At 37.4% G+C, this 19,633-nt stretch overlaps 1 long non-coding RNA gene across 4 annotated transcripts in view; it reads right to left on the bottom strand.

Moving 5' to 3' along the window:
- LOC118166539 overlaps positions 1-19,400 on the bottom strand; it is an 80,913-nt gene extending 61,513 nt beyond the window's left edge. For 3 of the 4 annotated variants that reach the window (XR_004750566.1, XR_004750565.1, XR_004750564.1), the window contains exons 1-5: positions 18,713-19,400; positions 17,693-17,771; positions 17,169-17,229; positions 8,112-8,152; positions 3,404-3,515 (exon numbers count right to left, since the gene is read on the bottom strand). This is a non-coding gene — a long non-coding RNA (uncharacterized LOC118166539). The remainder of the gene's footprint in view (positions 1-3,403; positions 3,516-8,111; positions 8,153-17,168; positions 17,230-17,692; positions 17,772-18,712) is intronic. The other variant, XR_004750567.1, reaches the window with a different exon arrangement.
- Positions 19,401-19,633: the final 233 nt, after the last annotated feature.

Genomic DNA, 19,633 nt, shown 5'->3' on the forward strand with positions numbered 1-19,633 from the left:
AGGGAGGAGGAAAGAAAAGGAATTTGAGACAAAGGAGACCTGGAAAGCCATTAAGAATTAAATATTTAAATCTTTGATGTTGTAGTTGGTTTATCACCACCAGCAATGAAGGACAGCCAACATCTTTTCTGATACTGTATTCATAAATGTCTTATCAGAGTTACATTAACCCCTGCAGACAGATTCCAAAGTGCTTTTTTTTTTAAACTCCAAAAGATTGTGATTCACTGCAAGGAAATTGCAGAGGAGAGGAAGACAGGGGGATTGAGCTTCCCCTGATGTGAAGTTTGCTTTAGCTTTTTTGTCAGTGACACATTCACTTCTATCTAAAACATAATATGTGGCTTTGATCCTTTTCTCTCTGATGATCTGTTCAGTTAGCATCGTAGTCACGAATATGTGTCACTACCGTCCTCTTAATGCTCACCTCATGGAAGAAGTATTCTTGGAATGAAAGCATCAAAAGTGTTAATCTACCATGCAGGAAAGTCTTTATTTTATGGCCGACACCACATACACCAAAAAATTGCAATATTGCTGGTCACTGAATAAAAATCTTATGCTATAGTATTGCTTCACTAAAGCCAGCATAATATCACTGCATCAGTGATTACCTGAACTGTCTCAAAGATACCAGAAATAGATAAAACCTACTTGCAAAGCAATATTTTCAATATTTGTTTGAACAAGAAAATATCACCTTTTTATTAAGCAAAAGCCAGACTGATATATTAATGAAATTTCTTTGGACCATTTTCTGGGTAGAAACTGAGTGCATATGTCACAAAATGATCTAAAAAGTGTATCTGTACTGCAAATGAAGCACATTCACCCCTAAGAGAAGAACCACATTGTGTGGAGCCTGGGTAAATAAATGTGCTGTCTTGCAGAGGAGAAACACACCCTCTGGAACAAGGACCCCCATGTGCCAGGCCCAGGAGAGCAGACGGCCTCACGCACCATCTGCTTGCTGGCCATCAGCTGAGGCAACTACTGCACCAGAATCGGCTGTACAGCCACACCAGAGACAAGCTTCTCAGTATGAGAAAAACAGCCTTAACAGCCTTAAACTGTGGACTCTGAGCTTGAGCACTTATACAAAAATCAGTGGATTTCCATCTCAAAGTAAGTGTGACTATGCATCATCCCTAACTGAAATTATGCTCACATATAATATCTTTCTTGATCACATCATGTGGAGTTTCATCAAGAGAAGCCTGTACGAATCTCAAGCTAATAAACAATAAGGCTTACAAAGAGAAGACACAGTGCTTCCTGCAAATAAGAAATTATTGTGGTCACTCAAATGAGTTTTCTGTGATACACTACAGCGAAGAAATTCTTGTAAGAAAGATTACAATTCTAAAAACTAATTTGTTTAAGTATCCTTGTGATGCACAGAGACACAACTAAGAGCAAGCTCACAGAAAGCATTGAGGGTTTCTGGCAGGGTTATACCACACAAGAGTCCAAAGGAGTAGGGGCCAAAGAAGAGCTGGGCAGTCATTTCCACTGGGAAACAGGACTTTTTGCTAATGCCTTCTCCAATACTGGACAGGAGAGGCTGCACACAGAGCCAGCTGCCAGACTCAAGTGGAGAGTGGTAGCTATTGTACCCCACCAGATCCTAATTTCCTTTTCCTCTGTGCTCCCAAGCCACAGGCTCTAGCCACAGCTGAGGACTTACATCTAACAACAAAAAAAATTTTATTGGCTGCATTGCAGGGTACCACAGCAGTCATTTAACGTTATTGCATGGGGACTCATTTTGGTTCCTTGTGCATCCTTGTCCCCACAGCAATTGTGAGTATTTCAGGCACCCCCAATCGCTCATTTTGGCTCAGCAAGCATAGGGAAATATTAATGTAAAACATTGTAAGACAACATCGGCAAGTTGCACAAGGCAAACACAAGCACCACAGCAAATGGAGTCGCTGCAGGAGTTTCAACGTGCCAGCAGTGAAGAGGCTCTGGACAGGGCAGGCTTTTGGTAGCCTGCAGCTCTTGCACAGCCCAAGCTGACTTGATTCATGCTGCAGGAGCAGTGAGAGCTGCTAACATCTATCACAGGTGCTTGGATTTATTTTAAATATATATATATATTTTTTTTTAAAAAAAAAAAAAAGGCCAAAAAAAGGCCACAGGTGGTTGCAATCATCAGTTAATGGGACAGCAAGAGCCTCATCTGCAGTCATTCATGGACCTCCATCCATAGGATTCCTGGCTGTGCAACATGAGAGGGGGCATCTCCTGTTGCTTTGAACAGCTGGTACAGCCATACACAGAAATGTTTGCATGGCTAAATCATAACTTTTTACTCTTCATTGAAGGTGTCGCTGTTGGGACACTTGCTGAAATAAAACCAAAGTAAAGCTAGGAAGAAGAAATTGCAAGGGTTTTGGAGGAAGTCCTTAAGTTAATTTTGTTTTACTCAGCATCAGTCTCAACACGGTAATATTGCATTTGTTAAGTGTAGCACAACTTGAAAAATATAAGTATGGAAATTCTCAGACTACCAGCTCCAGGTTGTTCAGGGCGTATTTCCAAAACAACATAGATTAGCAAATAACAAACTAGAAAATCATAGTCTGTCTGTGGGTATTTCATGAAAGATAAGATAAATTAATGGCACGAGTTTCTTATTGCGAACTGCTTGCCTGCTTCTAGCTGCTGCATAGCAGATGTTCACATCTGAACCCACTGTTTTTCACATATTGCCTTCATCCAGTGGGCTAACAACACAAATGAGCAGAAACAGTACAGTAAACCATAGCTGAAATATTAGTTAATTAGTGGTTACCATAAAAGCATTTTGTGGCACTGAATATAGCCAGAGAATTAAGACACCTTTGGAAATCCACACAGATATATCTTATTCTGTGCAAAAGACAAAATGAATACTAAACGAATAAAATTTAAGATGCAATAATTTTCAGATTGCATATACTTTTTGATACTATGAAAAATGGGAGATAATATTCCATATTAATACATATCATATACCTATTATTTTAGGCAGGATGTTTTCCAAAGGAGGCTCCAAGTCTCCACCCAGCCCATTTGCAGGGACTGAATTCCCCACCCGCAGGAGAGAAGCATTATATGAATGAAGTCCTCATAATGGTTTTTACAAATAAAACCAATTTGGAATACTGAAAAACGGAAAAGAAAGGTAGTAGTTGCACATATATTTCCAAATGCTCTCAGAGAACAAATGCATATATGCAAGTGGAACATTATGTTAATGCATAAACATAAATGCCAGTACACAGATATAATGAAAATTACTGTTGATATCGCCAAGTGGCTATGATTCAGTGAGATGTCTGTATTGAGATGTGAGCCAGGGGAGATGACAGGCATGGGCAGATGAATCACACAAGTATCAGGGGCTGGCTCCTACCTGCTGGTTAATGGCCGTGAGCCTGTACTGGTAAAGGTCCAGCATGAGGACATCACAGTTACAGCCCATCCTCTCTCCTTGGGATGATCTGCTCTTTCTGTGTGAGGTACAGCTACAGGAAACACACAGACAGATTACCAAATGAGAAAAACTTGTGGGCGCCTTTTATCGTTTCTTCCCTAAATCCATGTCCTTGATTGCAAAGCAAAGGAGGTCTATGCAAACACCAAACAGTACTGATGCTTCCTGGACAGCACTTCAGTAAAGCTCCTTTTAGCACTAAAACATCTCCATTCAGAAGATCAAGCCATGACAAGAAATTCATTATTATACATGTAATGCTTACATGTAATTATACATGTAATGCTTAAATAACTTGCATTCCCTCTGGAAATAGAATGGCTTGGGGGATAGTCACTTTGCACAGATTTTCAAAGGGTGTTTCACAGAATGTAAGACAAGTGATCATAATTTGAATACTGGCAACACTTGTTCTTACAAACAAGATCTTATAAACAAAAAAAAAAATCTCAGCAACAAACACACACTTTCAACGTAAAAACTGATTTCTTATCAGACAAAACATAAATACATCTTAAAAGCATTTCAGTGATACACACAAAATAGAAAGTTTTAACTTGAAGAAAGATGTCATAAAGAAAATAACTGCTAATTACATGACTACAACTATAAGGAATAGAAAAAAAAAATGTTATCAGTTTATAAATTCATTGACTTAAAATCTGTCCTCAGTTAGACCTGAAAGATACACAGGTGCTATATGGGTCCAATGAGGGTAGATTTTAGATCACAAATTTAGTTGTTTTTTTTTTTTTTCTTCCTAGCAACTTAATAATCATGAAATTATATAACAAATCTGTAAACCAATTATCAAATGTCAGAGGGTGCCCTAATTAAAACACACACATCCCCTGGAACGTGCCATATTCACAGATTAGCCATGTGTTATTTATAGCTCCTCAAGGCACAATAATGAAGAAAGTGGTAATGAAATCTGAAAGCCTGAATATCTCCCTTATGTTTGAAAGCAAACCCCATGAGGCCCATCTGTAGTCCAAACTGGGAAAAATAAAATCCTTTCTGAAACAAACAAAAAAGCCTACGAAGAACCACCATCATCTTCATAATTTCATATTTGGTGTTTCATCCTTAAATCAATTTAAGCTGCAAGTTAAAATCCTACTATCCTCCTTGCTCCCATACATTTCTTTTATCAAGATGATTCTTTGAAATTCTTAATTTTATTTGCCCTTAATTTGATGAGAAAGGACACCTTCATACCTGTTTCTATCAATGCAAGACAGATCTTGTACGCATACCAATTCCTGCTTCAAGTACCCCCAGTTACAACATTCAGAGTTTCGAGACAAAACTCCTATCACTCCCACTTCACCTCTCAGAAATCCCAGAAAAATCTCAAAAAACCTTCACGAAATCCCACTGTCACGCAGATCTGTTTCCACCTCCACTTGTGGTGGTATGACTGGTGGGGTCTTATTGACTCCAGCCCAGGTCTTTATCAAGGCATATTTACACCTACCTTGCAAGATACTTGCTTCCTCAGGGAGATATACCTGATTCAACAAGCCATTTTTAACATCCATATGTTGACATTTGTAAAGCCTTCACAGTTTCATCTCTGCCTCCCTCACTTCCCACTCTCTCCAACACCGACCTTATTATTTTTGTCCTATACTTACTTTGCTCATTACTGATCATAACTGTTAAGCTTTGCATTTAAGTTTTTCTTCTATCATACATCAGTATTTTTCCCCTTATGATCATATATACACATACTATATTATATGCAGAAAAGATTTTGGAAACATATGGTAGTTACTGCACTCAAATATTTTACACTCATCCAATTAGATTCAGTCAACCTGTAGTATTGCAAGATGTGATTAATTCATCATGTTTTAACGTGAGTGCATAAACACAGAACAAGGATAAATGAAGGAGACTGTCTCCATTTTGGCATATGAAAGAAATCCACCAAGAACATATGGTGGTTTTGTCTTTTTCTTTTCATGATGGATGCTAACACCATAAAACTGCCAAAAACATTTGAATGTATATCAGAAAATTTAAAATACATTTCTAATGCTTCATTGGTAAAATAATCAGCATCGCTATTTTTCAACCCCTCAACTCAATAACATCTGTGCCTCCCTCGGGGCCTTTCAAAAAGAGCCTCCCCCTGTCCATATTCCAACAAGAAAATGAACAGCAACATATCTCCCACCCAAAACTCAGCAAGAACACGGTGGCTTCGGCTTTCCGTGTCCCTGTCCTCCTTCTCCTTTTGATTTTTTTTTTTTTTTTTCTCCCTCTCCCCTTGCATTTGTTATTTTCCTGTGTTGTTAGAGAAGTTATTTCAGGCAGTCAAAAGCTCTTTGAGGTATCTGAAGGGGCGAAAATCATGCTGGAAGCCAGGAGTTGCATCTTTATATTACTTTTGCAGACCTGACTCTTAGCCAGAGGGTTAGCAGATGGGCATGTGTTGCCAGAACATGTTTTGAATTTAAATAAAATTACATTGGCTCTTTCTGGGCTGCTGCAGTAGCACAGCGACCTCAGGAACTGTTTCTACACATACACTGTGCCCAATGATAAACTGTGTTAAGGTTTGATTTACTTGATTTGAAATTTATCTGCATGTAAGAGATGTAGAAGATAGAATCAAGTATAAAAATAATACAATAACTCACATCTTCCTTAACCTCCCTTTACTGCAGTTCTTTTTATCTGTTCTTTATTATTCTGCCTTCTGAAGAGCTCTGAGAAGTACTGAAGTATTTTTGAAGTATTTGTGATTAATACATGCTTCTGACCTTTGCTTTTGGAGACAAAAGTGAAACTTTACCACACATGGTAAAATAACAAAGTACAACTCACCCCCCCCCCCCCCCCCCAAAAACAAACAAACAAAAACACTTGTTTTTCAGTTTGCTTAAATCAGAAGAACCAATAGGCACCTACTAAGTGACTTCCATGGGAAAAAACTCCAAAATATCCAAAATATGTTTCCCACTAGCTGAGTGCAAAGCCTTTGGGTGTTGGGTTTTAGAGGCTCAGGCTATTTTAAGCAAAAAGGAGACAAGCCACTGCTCCATTTTAGTCCATGTAGCACATAATTCATGGGTGCTTTCAGCTTGTAATTATTGTTCCTTACTGATGATCATGTCTTAGCAAAAACAACCCAGTCAGAGCTAGCTACGTGGCAGCTGCATTCACAGGCTCCTAAATGGGACAGAAATTGCTTGGATCAGGTATGGGTTGGCTACTTGCGGTTTTGGTCATGGGGGAGATCTGCTAGGGCTGTCATTTGATCCACTGCCAATGCCGGATTTTTCCTGCCATGGAAAAATCCTTATCCTTTCTAGTTTCAGAGCTGCCAGCTGGAGAGCTCCCAGTTCTCTGTTTCGGAGACCTTTGTGCAAGCTAATGCTCTCAAAAAGAGCTGTGTTTCCTGCATTTCCCTGCCTGCTCCCTGAGACTGATTTATTTCCATGACTTAAGAGCTGACAGTGCAACCTGCACAGATTTGTTTGGGTTGAGCTTTCCCACTGAAACCCAAGCCTGGCTCTGTCAGTTCTGCTACCTGGAAGAAACTTGCGTCAACTGCAAATGCACTGTCCTGCTGAAGAAAGCTTCCTGACCATCTTTGGGACTGAGGGGCTACATCCACTTGCGGTTATGTCCTGCCCAAGCACTTCTGAAAATCCTTCATGTTGCAAGTGCCACCTGATGTCCTGTTTATTTTAAAGTTTGATGTTATTTTCAGCAAGGGACAGAAGACTCATTCCAGGAAGGATCCCACTTTCCAGGAAATCCCTCTATGCCTTTTCTGGCCTGCGGTGCCACTGTGAAGACATACAGTAATTGCATCCTGATGGCCTGCTCTGTGCTGCCTGCAGTTGTGCCTGCATTAAAACGGCACAAATTTCTCCCCCAAGAATACCAGTGAAGTCACTGATGCAGGGATGATAAGAATTCAAAGTAATACAGCCAGGCACCTACTCTTGACTTGAGACCGCCTTTGGCATCATTCAACATTGTGGTGTTCATAGAGGAAGGAAGTCTATCTATTTGTTGAGAGGTCAAAGTTCAAGTATCTTAACTTTAAAATTTAAATTATCATTGTAAAACCATACTTTTACTATTTTGTTCATTTCAGAATGTAATTACCTTCTCTTTCCAAGACTGAACACAGATGCTAGGTGGTAAAGATTGTCTTTTGTTAGCAGAAGCAGACTCTATAAGCTATTGTGTTGTTAATTTTGCAGTTATCTTGGCTTCCTTAATATCATTTAGCTATTTCTTTTTCTTTACGGCTACCTTATTCTGCTTGATTCTGTTTCACTTTGAACCTCCATTGATGCTGAGGATTAAATGCATTTTCTATCATACTGTGCAAAATGCTGATGGAATCTTTGTTCAGACTCTTTGGCGACATAAAAAGGTTATTATTATCCTCCCCTTTGTACTGTATCTCCACAAAACTATGCACATGCTTTGTGGCCACCCACTTTGCACAGGAGCATGAAGAAATCATTTTGATTTATTCACTATAAAAGAACATTGTTAAAGACGTGTCTTTATAATTGTCCTTTTTTAAAATTTGTGCACGCATAATACATTGCTTTTAAATGGGACTTGAATGAATTGCACCAATTATACATACCTCACCACTCAGGTTGCTTCTTAGTTCAGAGGTGAAACCATCTATGGTGAAATCAAAAAGACTTTATTAGATTTCAATGTAAAAGGAAAAGAATTTCATTCACCGAGGGCTGTGATGAGAGAGCCCCATCTGCAGTCTGTACCAGTCATTCAGTTACCCAATTTCTAGCATTTTCAAGAATGCTAAACCCACCCAGACTTTTTCTTGCCTCAGTCCGACTAATCCTTGATCTACAAAGGCAGAGAAGAAAGACTGAGTTTCTTTCCCTCTCCGCCTCCTGACAATTTTCATACTTTGATTAATTCAAACTGCTTTCTATCTGCTATCCTGACTTGTCAATGATCTATTGCAAGGATCAGCACCTATCTAAATTAAATGGTGATTGACTAAAAGTATTCAGAAATATTTTTATGTAAGTACCAGGTTCACTGTGTATATTATTCCAGCCAGCCAGCTATTCATCCATCCCCTGATTTACAAACAGCAGCTGGATATTAAGACACAGTTGTGATATCCTTATATTGACCATATGCTCACTTTTAGGAGCAGAAGAGAAACTTGTCTTTGAAACAGGATTAAATGTAAATAATTAAATAAAACAGCAGAAGGCTAAAAATCCTGCCTAGTGAGTCTATTTACTTATTATGCTCTGTATTTCTACAAATTCACTTTGCAGTCAGGACACATACGGTTTGAATAATTTTCTGCCATTACATTTTTCATGCTGCTAAAGGTAACATGGTGATGATTTTCAATAAACATAAATCTGCTTATTTCTCAAAAGGTCTATGTACACTCTGAATTTGTGCCATCAGGTTTTCACTGGGGAAATGAAAAAAGTAATAACCCACGTTCCTGAAAATCCATGGAGCCAAGCCTGCTATCTTTATGGAACTCTATGTGACAGATTAAAAAAAAAAAAAAAATAAAATAAAAAAAAAAAGAAACAAATATAACAACAACAAAATGAACACTAACAACAAAAACACTAATGTGTTCTTAAGTACGTACAATACAAATTGGCAAGTATACAAAAGAGGACTTCCACACTGGGACTGGGGCTTTCTGCTGTCTCTTGTTACCATTCTTCTGGGCATGGTCATATCAGTTTTGCAGGGAGCTCTTCTCAGAGAGCTTTTTGGACTTTCTCAGGCCAAAATTTAGAAGATGACTAATAAGTCAAAATGAAGCAAAACAATCACAAATAGGTCCTATTGAAGAAGTCAAACGTACATAAGGACTCCTTAATTAGATTCTCTTTATGAATAATAATTTATATTCCCCTTCTTTTGAATGTGAATTCTGCGTTTGGGTGTGGGTAGGCTGAGAAGCATAAATTCGTAATAGATCTGCTGAAGAAGGGAGGCACACCTGTAGTGAGGAACAACACATTTATAAGTTACATACAAATGCTACACTTAAAAATCTAATAAAAGGTCAAAATGATCACTCTCAGCACCAGCACTGCCTATTAATGTGTTAGGACTCCTTCAGAGAGCAAAGCCATGGCACAAAGTACACAGGATGACCATTTTTACATAAGGCCTTGATGGTACAGTCAGAAATATTTGTTATATTCACTACGAGTGTTTGAAAAAACATTATCTAGAGCCTTTAGATTATGCATATGGAAAGACCAACTTTTCCTTCCAGCTGCAACCCAAAAGAACAACAAAATCATTTCTGAAGAAAAATAATACCTATACAACCTCTTCACTGCCTTTTTATTTTGTATATCTTTTCAGGCACTGACAACACCTGCAAGTGAAGCAAGCAGAAATTACCTTTCTGCAGTAAAAATCTGCCTCATTGATCAAAACTGTATTTTCACTTGTTCATATATTGTACACTGTTAGCTTAATACTCTGGTAAATATTTCAATTTAAAAGCATCTGGATACTGCAGAAAAGTATATTTTAAAAATGCACTAAATTATAAATATATTAATAACACTGAGACATGCTTTTAAGAGCACCCAGGCCCTGTAACACTCCTGGCTTCAGGGGTCATTACTACCTCAGAAGAAAGTCTCTCTGACATCAGTGGAACAGGACTTGACATCCCAATTCTTTAAATAAGATCACTGAACAGCATTGTCACTTTCACTTCACCGGGACTGAATCATGAGAAAATCCCATACAGGAGAATCTATTTGGAAAAAGTCAACCTAGAAGACTGTAAAAATATCAGCTGTAACAGCAACAGGCAATATTTATATAAAAGATGATCAATATGTCTATTAAAATGAGCTGTAAAAAAATCTGGATCTTACATTTAATTATATTTAGATCTGCATACGTACATATATAGGGAAAAATGCTTGCTCAAAGGAATTTTTTCCTTAACTCCAGTGGAGGCAGGATTTCCCACCGAATGTTTTAATTTTCAGGATATCAAGTGAAAACAAATCACCAGAAATTACATTACTTATTTTCAGTGCAGTTTAAAAATAATTAGAGGCAGACCAATAGTCCAAATGACATGCTCACACTAAGAAAAGACTGAGAAAATTATGCAAAGCTTTGTAACCCAAGGAGTGAAAAATAAAACTTGCATAGAGTGAGGTCTATATCAAATATGAAGCAATCTACATTTTCCATTAAAGCCACTGTGAAATTGGCCATTTTACAAAGGTCTCAATTGAAAACCATGTGAAAATTAATGGTTTTCACTCAGATGATCCTCAGCACTCAAGAAAGAAGGAGAAAGCAGACCCAGAAAAACAGAACTTGAAAAAAACACTAGCACAAAACCATAGTACATAAAAGAAACAAATTAAACAGCTCTAGAAAATACTATCAATTGCTATGACTAGAGGGAGATTCAACAATGAAGATTTTCACTATAATTTCTGCATTATATTACTTTTTTATATAAACAGAATATCAGTTAGATTTATCAACACTGTTTCAATATGCTGAAAGCCTTATTATCTATTATTTGACATTTGGTATTTCTGTCATTCTTCAGTTTTAATTAAAAGCAATAGTGATGTTTAGTAAAGATTTCCTTTTTACATGGTTGGTATGAAAGCTAATTAGCACATTTACATCTGCGAAAAAAATCCAGCATCTTTTGAATTCCTATTACTGGGTTCCTTTGTGGTCAGTTTAATTAAATTTGTTGATACAATACTTGATGAATAAAGGAGGAGAGAAAAAAAAATCTTTAATAATTTACGTTAGGTTTGTCAAAGGCAATTAATAGCTAGCATCTGGTAAACTAAGGAAGAAATCAGCTGAATCATTTTATAGTGTGTGGTTTTATTTTTATTTTTTTAATGTTATCTTTAAAATTGTAATGCTCCACTTAATAGGAATTGTCAGGGTAGAAAAGGACCTGTCATTATGCAATATGGCTTCTCTTCTTTTCCCCCAAAGGAAGATTCACAAAGTTGTTGAGAAGCTCAAAAACAGGAGTTCAGTTTAAAAGGCTGCTGACAACCTCTTAGGGTGCTCTGCTGCAGAAGCTATGATTTCAAGAGTGAGCAAAGTGGCTCATAAATGCTTCTGATAGCCGAAAATTAGGAGACGAAGAGAACACTTCAGAATGTTTAAGTATGGTAGGTATGATTACAGCAATCAAAACGCTATCCCATTTTGCTACAGTTTATCTTGAACAGCAAGGAAAAAAAAAAAAAAAGGTAAAAATTAAAAAAAAAAACTGTATGATCCTAAAACACGCAGTATACATAAGCATTAGAAAAAGTCCTGACAGAAGTGTACACAGGCAATTGACCCAAAAGGCAACATGGTTTTTATCTTGTTTTGTACTATCAACCAAAAAATTCCTGCTGCTTCTCCCCTAGGTGTCACCCCTATGGAATGGTCTGAAGTAATTCATTGTCAGATTGGTATTGTGGAATGACACGTTTCTCACAAAATACCTATGCCCAAAAAAGTACCTCATCCTTAATTATAACAGTAGGGGCATTGAAAAAATGTTTGCATATATAATTCATTGACCAACAACCTGGTATACATCACTACATAACCTACAAAAGAGCATGGCAATGTTTGCCGTAAGATGTGAATTTGGTCTCACAACCATGAATATAACCTCTGTTCCAAAGAATAAACATATTACCATGCATTTATGTATACTATATAAGAAGTAGTTTTTCTCTTTTGACCACTTGGATGTTTTCTCCTAACCCTGCACTGACTTCCCATGTAGTTTCAGAGGAGATGTTTGTTTTCTTGATCCTTGCCTGCCAATTGCTCCACAGTCTGTGGCCAAGGTTCACACAGAGGGCTCCAGGGTGAAGTCAGCACTACACAGTGTCTTCTTGGCTCTCCTCCTCAATGGAGATCCAACATCTCCAAGGATCATCACATAAACCTTTCTATCTTTCCTACCAAGTGCAAAACAGCTCCATAAATACACAGTGACACACACATAAAAAACTCAAAGCGAGCCATCCTACCACAAGAAGATCTGTCAACAGAGGACAAGAGAATAAACAACAGATGATAAATGTCAGGTCATGCTCGCCTTTAGCCAACACAACTTCATGCTGCTGCCAAGCATGAATCCTCTCTTTCTTCCTTCTGTCAGCTGAATCAGCAAGCTCACCCCAATTCATCAGGAAGCTGCACTACTGCTAATGGACAAAGAAGGGGTTCAACAATATATAGAGGGAGTGATATATTAAGAAAGAAGAGAAAGCACACACAAAAAAGTACTAATAGCAGTACTAAGCACAGATCAAAAATGCAAATAAACAAAATACATTCGTATATATTTAATCCTAACACTTAGGGAGAAGTTCAGTATGAATATCCACATGCTTTGTTCGTTATTCTGTAAATTGAAAGGGAACAGAACTAAAATAATGTCTTCCAGTAAATAATTAAGAGAAAAACTGTGGACCCAGAAGAGAAATGAAAAAAAAAATGAAATGCAAGTTAAATGAAAATCAGTCCTGTGAGGTTAAGAAGCAACTAAATGTTGTTCTCAACTTCTGCCTGGAAATGAAGGTAAATCAGCATAGGCTGTGAAGTTCTCAACTGAAGGTATGTACTCCAAGCACAAAAGTTAATTGGCTTCTTTGCAATAGATTTAGAGATTTTAAAACCCAAAGGGATCAGCATGACTGACAGATTTGACCTCCCTTTAACAGAGGCCAGAAAATGTCATGCAGTAATTCTTACATCAAATCCAAAAAGTTTAGGGCTAAAGTAGAATATATATTTGGCTAAGTATCTAGACTCAGCTTCCAAGATTTAAAGAGACTGAGTGTTCATTGACAGCCTTTTCAAAACTGATCTACCCACCCTTATTACTAAGAAGGTTTGCCTAATATCCAGTTTCAATAGCTCTTTCTTCAACAGTGGTAGCCACCGCCATTCATCCCCAGCTTTTTATTACACTCCTTTTTTTAAAGAAGTAAAAAATAAATAATATTTTCAAAAGTATTTTCATAAATAATGCCATCAAACTAAACTAAAAAAAAAAAAAAAAAAAAGGAGAAAAAGAAAACAGGCACTCAACAGTGCATATAATATGGTTTTTAGGGTGCTTCTGATTGCAACTGCCTGGGAGAATCAGTGGTAGATTTTACATTAAAATATCCATTAAGCACAGACTGCATTAACTGCATTAATTGCTTTAACCATGTTCCATAAAATAACCATCATTGCTATTCTTTGTCTTCTCCTCTGCTTAGACAGTATTCAGGAACACACTGTTAGTTGTTATTTTGCACAGTAACCATCACAGTCAAAGGAAAAACATATATTAGGTAAGCAAGCAGCCCAGCAGGAGTTGCCAAACTCTTCAGATTTCCTGCATTCAGAATCACTCAAATCACTGACTGAACCTGTATTAGGAATAAAACTGCTTTCTTCCATCTTTGCACTTACCGGGGACCTGCAAAGTTTCTAGCAGCTGCACTGAAGCCACTCATCTGGAGCCTAAAGTGTGCAGCATACAACAGCCCCAGGTGCTTGCTATGCCCATAGTATTGCCTGTGATACAAGAAAATTATCATTTTTTTCTTTTTTAGCTAGGCTTTCAAGGAAGTCCCTTCTGGCTGCTGCCTTGCATGCTGAGCTTCCCATTCCCTGCCAGGCTGATGAGCTCTTAGGCCCAGGTTCTCCCTTGCAATAATCTGATGTTATCAACAGCAAACAGGGAATCAAAATCTTGCACTTGTGTCATCATCAGGAAATCAGGATTCACCGACGTGAAAGTGTAGCAGCTTACATTTTCAAAAACATATATGTAGTGTTTATTCATAGGACTGAATACAAACACAATGCAAAAACAGTGGGGCTTCTTTAATGCCTGAGCAAGTATTCCTACCCAATGAAGTACTCACCAAGCAAATAAAATAACTACAGCAATTTCAGGAATGCAGTAAAGACATTTGTGAACTAAGTGGAAATTTGCTTATAGCAATACCATAAGCAAGTATCAGCCCTGCCATCCACTCCCATCTTTTCCAAAGAAAAAAAAAAATATGTCATGGTCATATATGATCGTATTAGAGAGAGAGTTCTCTGATGCCTTTCTATTGATTAAAATGCACCCAGGTGCTGATATGTTGTGTGGAGCACAGAGATTGAATGCCTGCCTCTACAACTGCTAAATTGAACTTTTGAATTTTTTTCTGAATTAAAAAAAATTCTTTTGTAATGACAAAAAAAATCTGGACTAACATCAGTATAGGAAAAGAAAACAGAAGGAAAGAACCACTTCTTGATACTTTACATTTTCTCCTATCAGAGGGAATATGGTTATTGTAGGAGTTCCTCCAGAGGGAATGGGATCCCCTGAGAGACTGGTGCTCACCCAGAGGCCACGCAGACCTATGCCCATGGCAGGAGAAGCCATCAGCCTGGATTTTATGGTGCAGCTTTTTGTTTGTGTTTTGGTTTCGGCTATTATAGCTGCTTATTGCAATTTCTGAAAGTGAAACACTTACTTAACTGCAATGCATACAACTATTTAATTTGAAAGAAAACATAGTTAGTTGTACAAGTACACAAAGTGCACGAATTCAACTATATTTATTTACATTTAACATATGTTTTACTAAATTATCCATAGTGGACAGTAATAATTCGTAAATTAAGGCTACTTATTTACAGTCCATGAAGTAAGTATAGTTTCTGAACTAATGGCTCAACATTCAAAAGCCACAGCTTATCATTACATAACTACAAACTGATAACTAACCAAATATACTGACTTACAGTAGTGGGAAAAATTCCTGTTTTTTTCATCTATAGGAAGAAGCTCAACATACTAGTAATAGACACAATGAGGATCTAAGGCAGAGAAAGAAGAAAAAACCACTGTCCTGGGAAAGAAAACAGTCTGTGCAGCATAGTCCCAAAATGGGAGCTGCAGAGTGTCTTCTGTGCTCAATTTCATAGAAATGGGTCTTGGGATGGTGAATTGATGCATTGGACCACTCTGCTGGCTGGTCAGTGTGGGGTCTTAATGAGCAATCAGCAACTTTATTTCAAGAGTATCTTAGAGAAAAATGCCATCGGCCAAGCACAGCAATGGCTTTGTGAACAGTGCCTGCTGGGAATAGCGGACTCATGATTTTCACCAATCTGGCAGCAATTCTGGGTTGCTGTGACAAAAAAACAAACAAACAAACAAACAAACACTTCTGAAGTGAGTAGTAGGATCAGGTCGAGGGGCAAATACTGCCCCTCAAATGTCACTTTAGCTCCAGGAAGACAATGTAATGTATTTGTTTTGGAAGCACCCTGTCTGATGCAAAGGTCTCTGTATTGGCCAAGTCACTAACCAAAGGACTGAGGGAGAAAAAGATGCCTGAAAGCAAGTTACTTTACCTCAAGTGAGGAAAAATGTACATGTGCACTTTCCTATTGTCACACATCAACTACTTCTTACTTTAGGATATTGCATGTCTAAATATTTCCTTCAGAGTCCTTCCTGATGTACTCTTCTAAGTGTCAGTGTGTCTTTGCCTATGACATGGTATTTCAAATCAATATAATATTCTGCTGTATTGAACTCAAAATAATTTTAATGCTTTTTATTAATAAATAGAAAACAATAAACCACAAAACTCATTTTACTTTTGCACTAGGATGATATTGACTGCAATAATCAGCTTAAAGCTCAATGACTCAATGAACCTTGAGTCCTTAAAGCATAAGAATTAAAATATGCAAGAAAAAACCATCCAGGACTAGAGTCTTGTAAGAGAATGTATTTTTAAAAATCTGTTTGTTAAGAATAGATTTTCTTTTATCTTCATATACAATTTATAGTATTCTGATATATTTTCTTCATAAGTGGTCACAAATCAATCTAGACTACCAATATAGGACCACTAAAGTGCTTATTCTAACATCCCTCTCTTATTTCTCCAGTTTCCAGAGAAATAAGCCTGCCCTTATCTGCAGAGAGATGTATTACTCCTGCATTATACAACCCAGATAAAATAAAGTAACTGATGTGTTTTAAGGTAGGCAGCTACAGTAACCTAAGAAGCTACACTCCAATACCTGAAATTAAGTATAAACTATTTTTTTTTCCTTGCTGAAAGCTGATATGTTATGAGCAGTTGTTCCTCTCTGTTAGACATGACTCTTTTTACTCCCCAGTTCAGAAGAAAAAACATTTAAATGGCAATAGCAGTAAATGTCAAACAAATGAGGAATAATGAATATTTCTTACTGCCTGCATACTTACACAGGTAAAAACCCTTCATAAGTATTTGTGTAACTTGAAGCATATATGCTTGAAATTTTGCAATAAAAAAAAAAAAGAGAGAGAGAGAGAGAGAGAAGTGCCAACACTGTTGAACCAAACAGTTCTTAAAATAACTGCTTTCAAAAGACTCTTGGAAATGTCACTGAAAGTTTTACTGATATTCTCTGTCAATGGTACTGACACTACCAATTGAACACAAGGAGAAAAATAACCGCTTCACACCTTTGACTGAGTCCAGTATTTTCTATAGGGGAAACCAAAGCTGCATGAATATGGTTTATTTATGCATCCATCCAAGACTCCTTTTTGACAATTATTATTAATAACCCCACAAAAATTAGAATTATGCCTCACCAAAATTCCTCTGGTTATGTGGCAGCTATATTGAGTCCAACAATTTCAGTAAGAGAGGAGGCTGGATAAAGAAAAGGAAGAAAAAAAAAAAAGACTTTGTAACATGGACAATTTTGTATTCCATTTTCTTTTCACCTGAGGTACTGCCAGTAAAGGAGTAAAGTTGTCTGAAACTCCTCCATGGCCCAAAGCAAAACATTTGGGCCTTTGCACCTAAGGAGCGCTGTGACACTGGTGCCTGTCTTGTGGGGAGCTGCAGGTCTGCACTGTGCTGGCATAAGGAGTGACTGCATGCTGAGTCCCATTGGTGCTAGCATTTGTCTTTTGCAAATAGATAACCCGAGTTGTCAAAAAAAGAAAAAAAGAAAAAAAGAAAAAGAAAAAATAAGTATAAACCATGTCTTCCCTCTGCCTGTTTCTTCTTTCAGTTAAAATAAACCTCTGCTGAAGAAGTTTGAAGTTCTTATAAACAAAAAGTGTTATGAGGAAAACATAAACTCTATATAAGTGAACTTAAAACTTACTTTTTGGCAGGGTGAAGTTGCCCCCACAATGTTAGTGTATTTGTCCAAACAGCTTTCCGGCACAGCTTGAAAAATCACACTTGAAAAAAATAAATACAACATATTATCCCCTCTGAAGATTTAAAGTTGACAGAAAATACTTTTTCCTCTGAAAGAAGCAAAGCAAACTGAAGGCCTATGCACAGAAAATTCTTTATCAACTCTGTTTAATAAAAAGTCTGGGAGATGTTAAACCACTGCAGTGTAGCTACAGAGATTGTACCCAGGACCTTTCACACAGACCTAACGACCCAAATATTCAAGTCTTTTCAGCATAATTCCTGGAATGACAGGAAAAGGATCACAGAAATCTTGGCACCTGTATCATGAGGAAATATTTCAAGACCACTGAACAATAATTAAACAAACATAGCAGCCACTCAGGGGATTGGGATCCGCTCAGTGCAGGCCACCAGCATATGGTCAAACACCACTGCATGGGCTGTTATATGAAAGTATATAAAATCTACTTTTATGGTATGATCAATATTATTTTTCCTCTCTTGTATGCTCCTTTTCTTTGCCAGTGCTTTCCAGTACAGTTTTCTTACAAATAAAACCATATTACTAACTCTTTCTTTTATTCTAATAAAGCTGTCTTGGCCTAGTTCAGTTTATGCAGGACATCTGTCTAGCTAAAGCTCTCTCTCTAATCCCAGCAAGTATTTTATCTCACTGATAATTTTCTCAATACACACTGTAATTTTCACAAGGTACAGAGATGCAGTAATACAAGTTTCTGTTATGTCTCCTTCCCTCAAAAACATTAAATTTGGTCCTTCCTTTTGATATTCTCTCAGTCGATGAAACAGAAATCAAAAATTCATTTAACTTCTCTCTTAACTCGCTCTTTCCCTCCTCCATGAGAAAGCACGTGGTATGCTTGCTAGCTTTTGGACTTTATAAAGTCAGAAACCTTCAGGCTCAACAGAAATCTGGATGAAGCAAGAAACCACGGCTGAGATTCTCTGATGCAGTTACCTGTACAGCCACTTCTGCTGCAGGGACAAAGCACTTTTCCCATCCTGATTTTGCCTTCAAGGTCTCCCCTTGGTTTTCTTGTCCTCAGCAGTTCACCCTCTCAGGACACTAGGAGCTTTTGCTCATGCCTCTGTTCCCTGTTTAAAGAGAGATTTCTGAATTTCTCTGCCCAAAACAAAAAAAGGCCAACTTTTCCGATGTGATAAGGAATAGAAGCATAGCTAGATGGGACAACTTTCTTTCTAGAATCATCCAAATCTCCTCTCATTATACCTGTAGCAATTTCTAGCAGTTTTTTGACTATCCTTACCCAACACCTGTAGGCAGAAAAGTTCAAATTTCCAACCGATTTTAACTGAAAACAGCACACACAGAATAAACAAGTGGGGAAGGAAGATTTCAAAATACCATCTTCTGTCATTTTCTCATTGGAAAACAGGAGCAGTGTGTGTGCAATTGCAATAAAATCTTTTTAGAAATTACCATGCTTATTCTGTTCTGCAGAATACCAAGAGCTTCCGACTTTGCACATTAAAAAGTAGCATTTGCTATATTGCCCTCTGGATTTTGAATTTCAGTTTTTTGGAGCAGCTCAGTTACAAGCTAACTTTATGTCTGTCTACCACAAAAGTTTCTCTTAGCTGCAGACCAAGTACAGTGAGCAGCAGTGTTTTTCATTTTCTGCTTTACCAACTTGTACAGTTTTAGCAGTTTTTAAAAAGTTAAGATGTTTTTGCATTTTTCTTTTTGTTTTAGCGGTGAAAATTAGTTTTTATCTCTTGACTGTGTACCATTTGACCTACTGACCTCATTAGTTTAATGGAGCAAGGCCTCAAATATGAAGTTAACAGGCATTTAGATGAAGTGTCAATGGTGCATAGGCTACAAGCTGAAAAATTCTAAGTAAAACATACCTTGTTT

The sequence above is a fragment of the Oxyura jamaicensis genome, chromosome 4 (genome assembly GCF_011077185.1).
Source record: "Oxyura jamaicensis isolate SHBP4307 breed ruddy duck chromosome 4, BPBGC_Ojam_1.0, whole genome shotgun sequence".
NCBI classification, from domain to species: Eukaryota; Metazoa; Chordata; class Aves; order Anseriformes; family Anatidae; genus Oxyura; species Oxyura jamaicensis.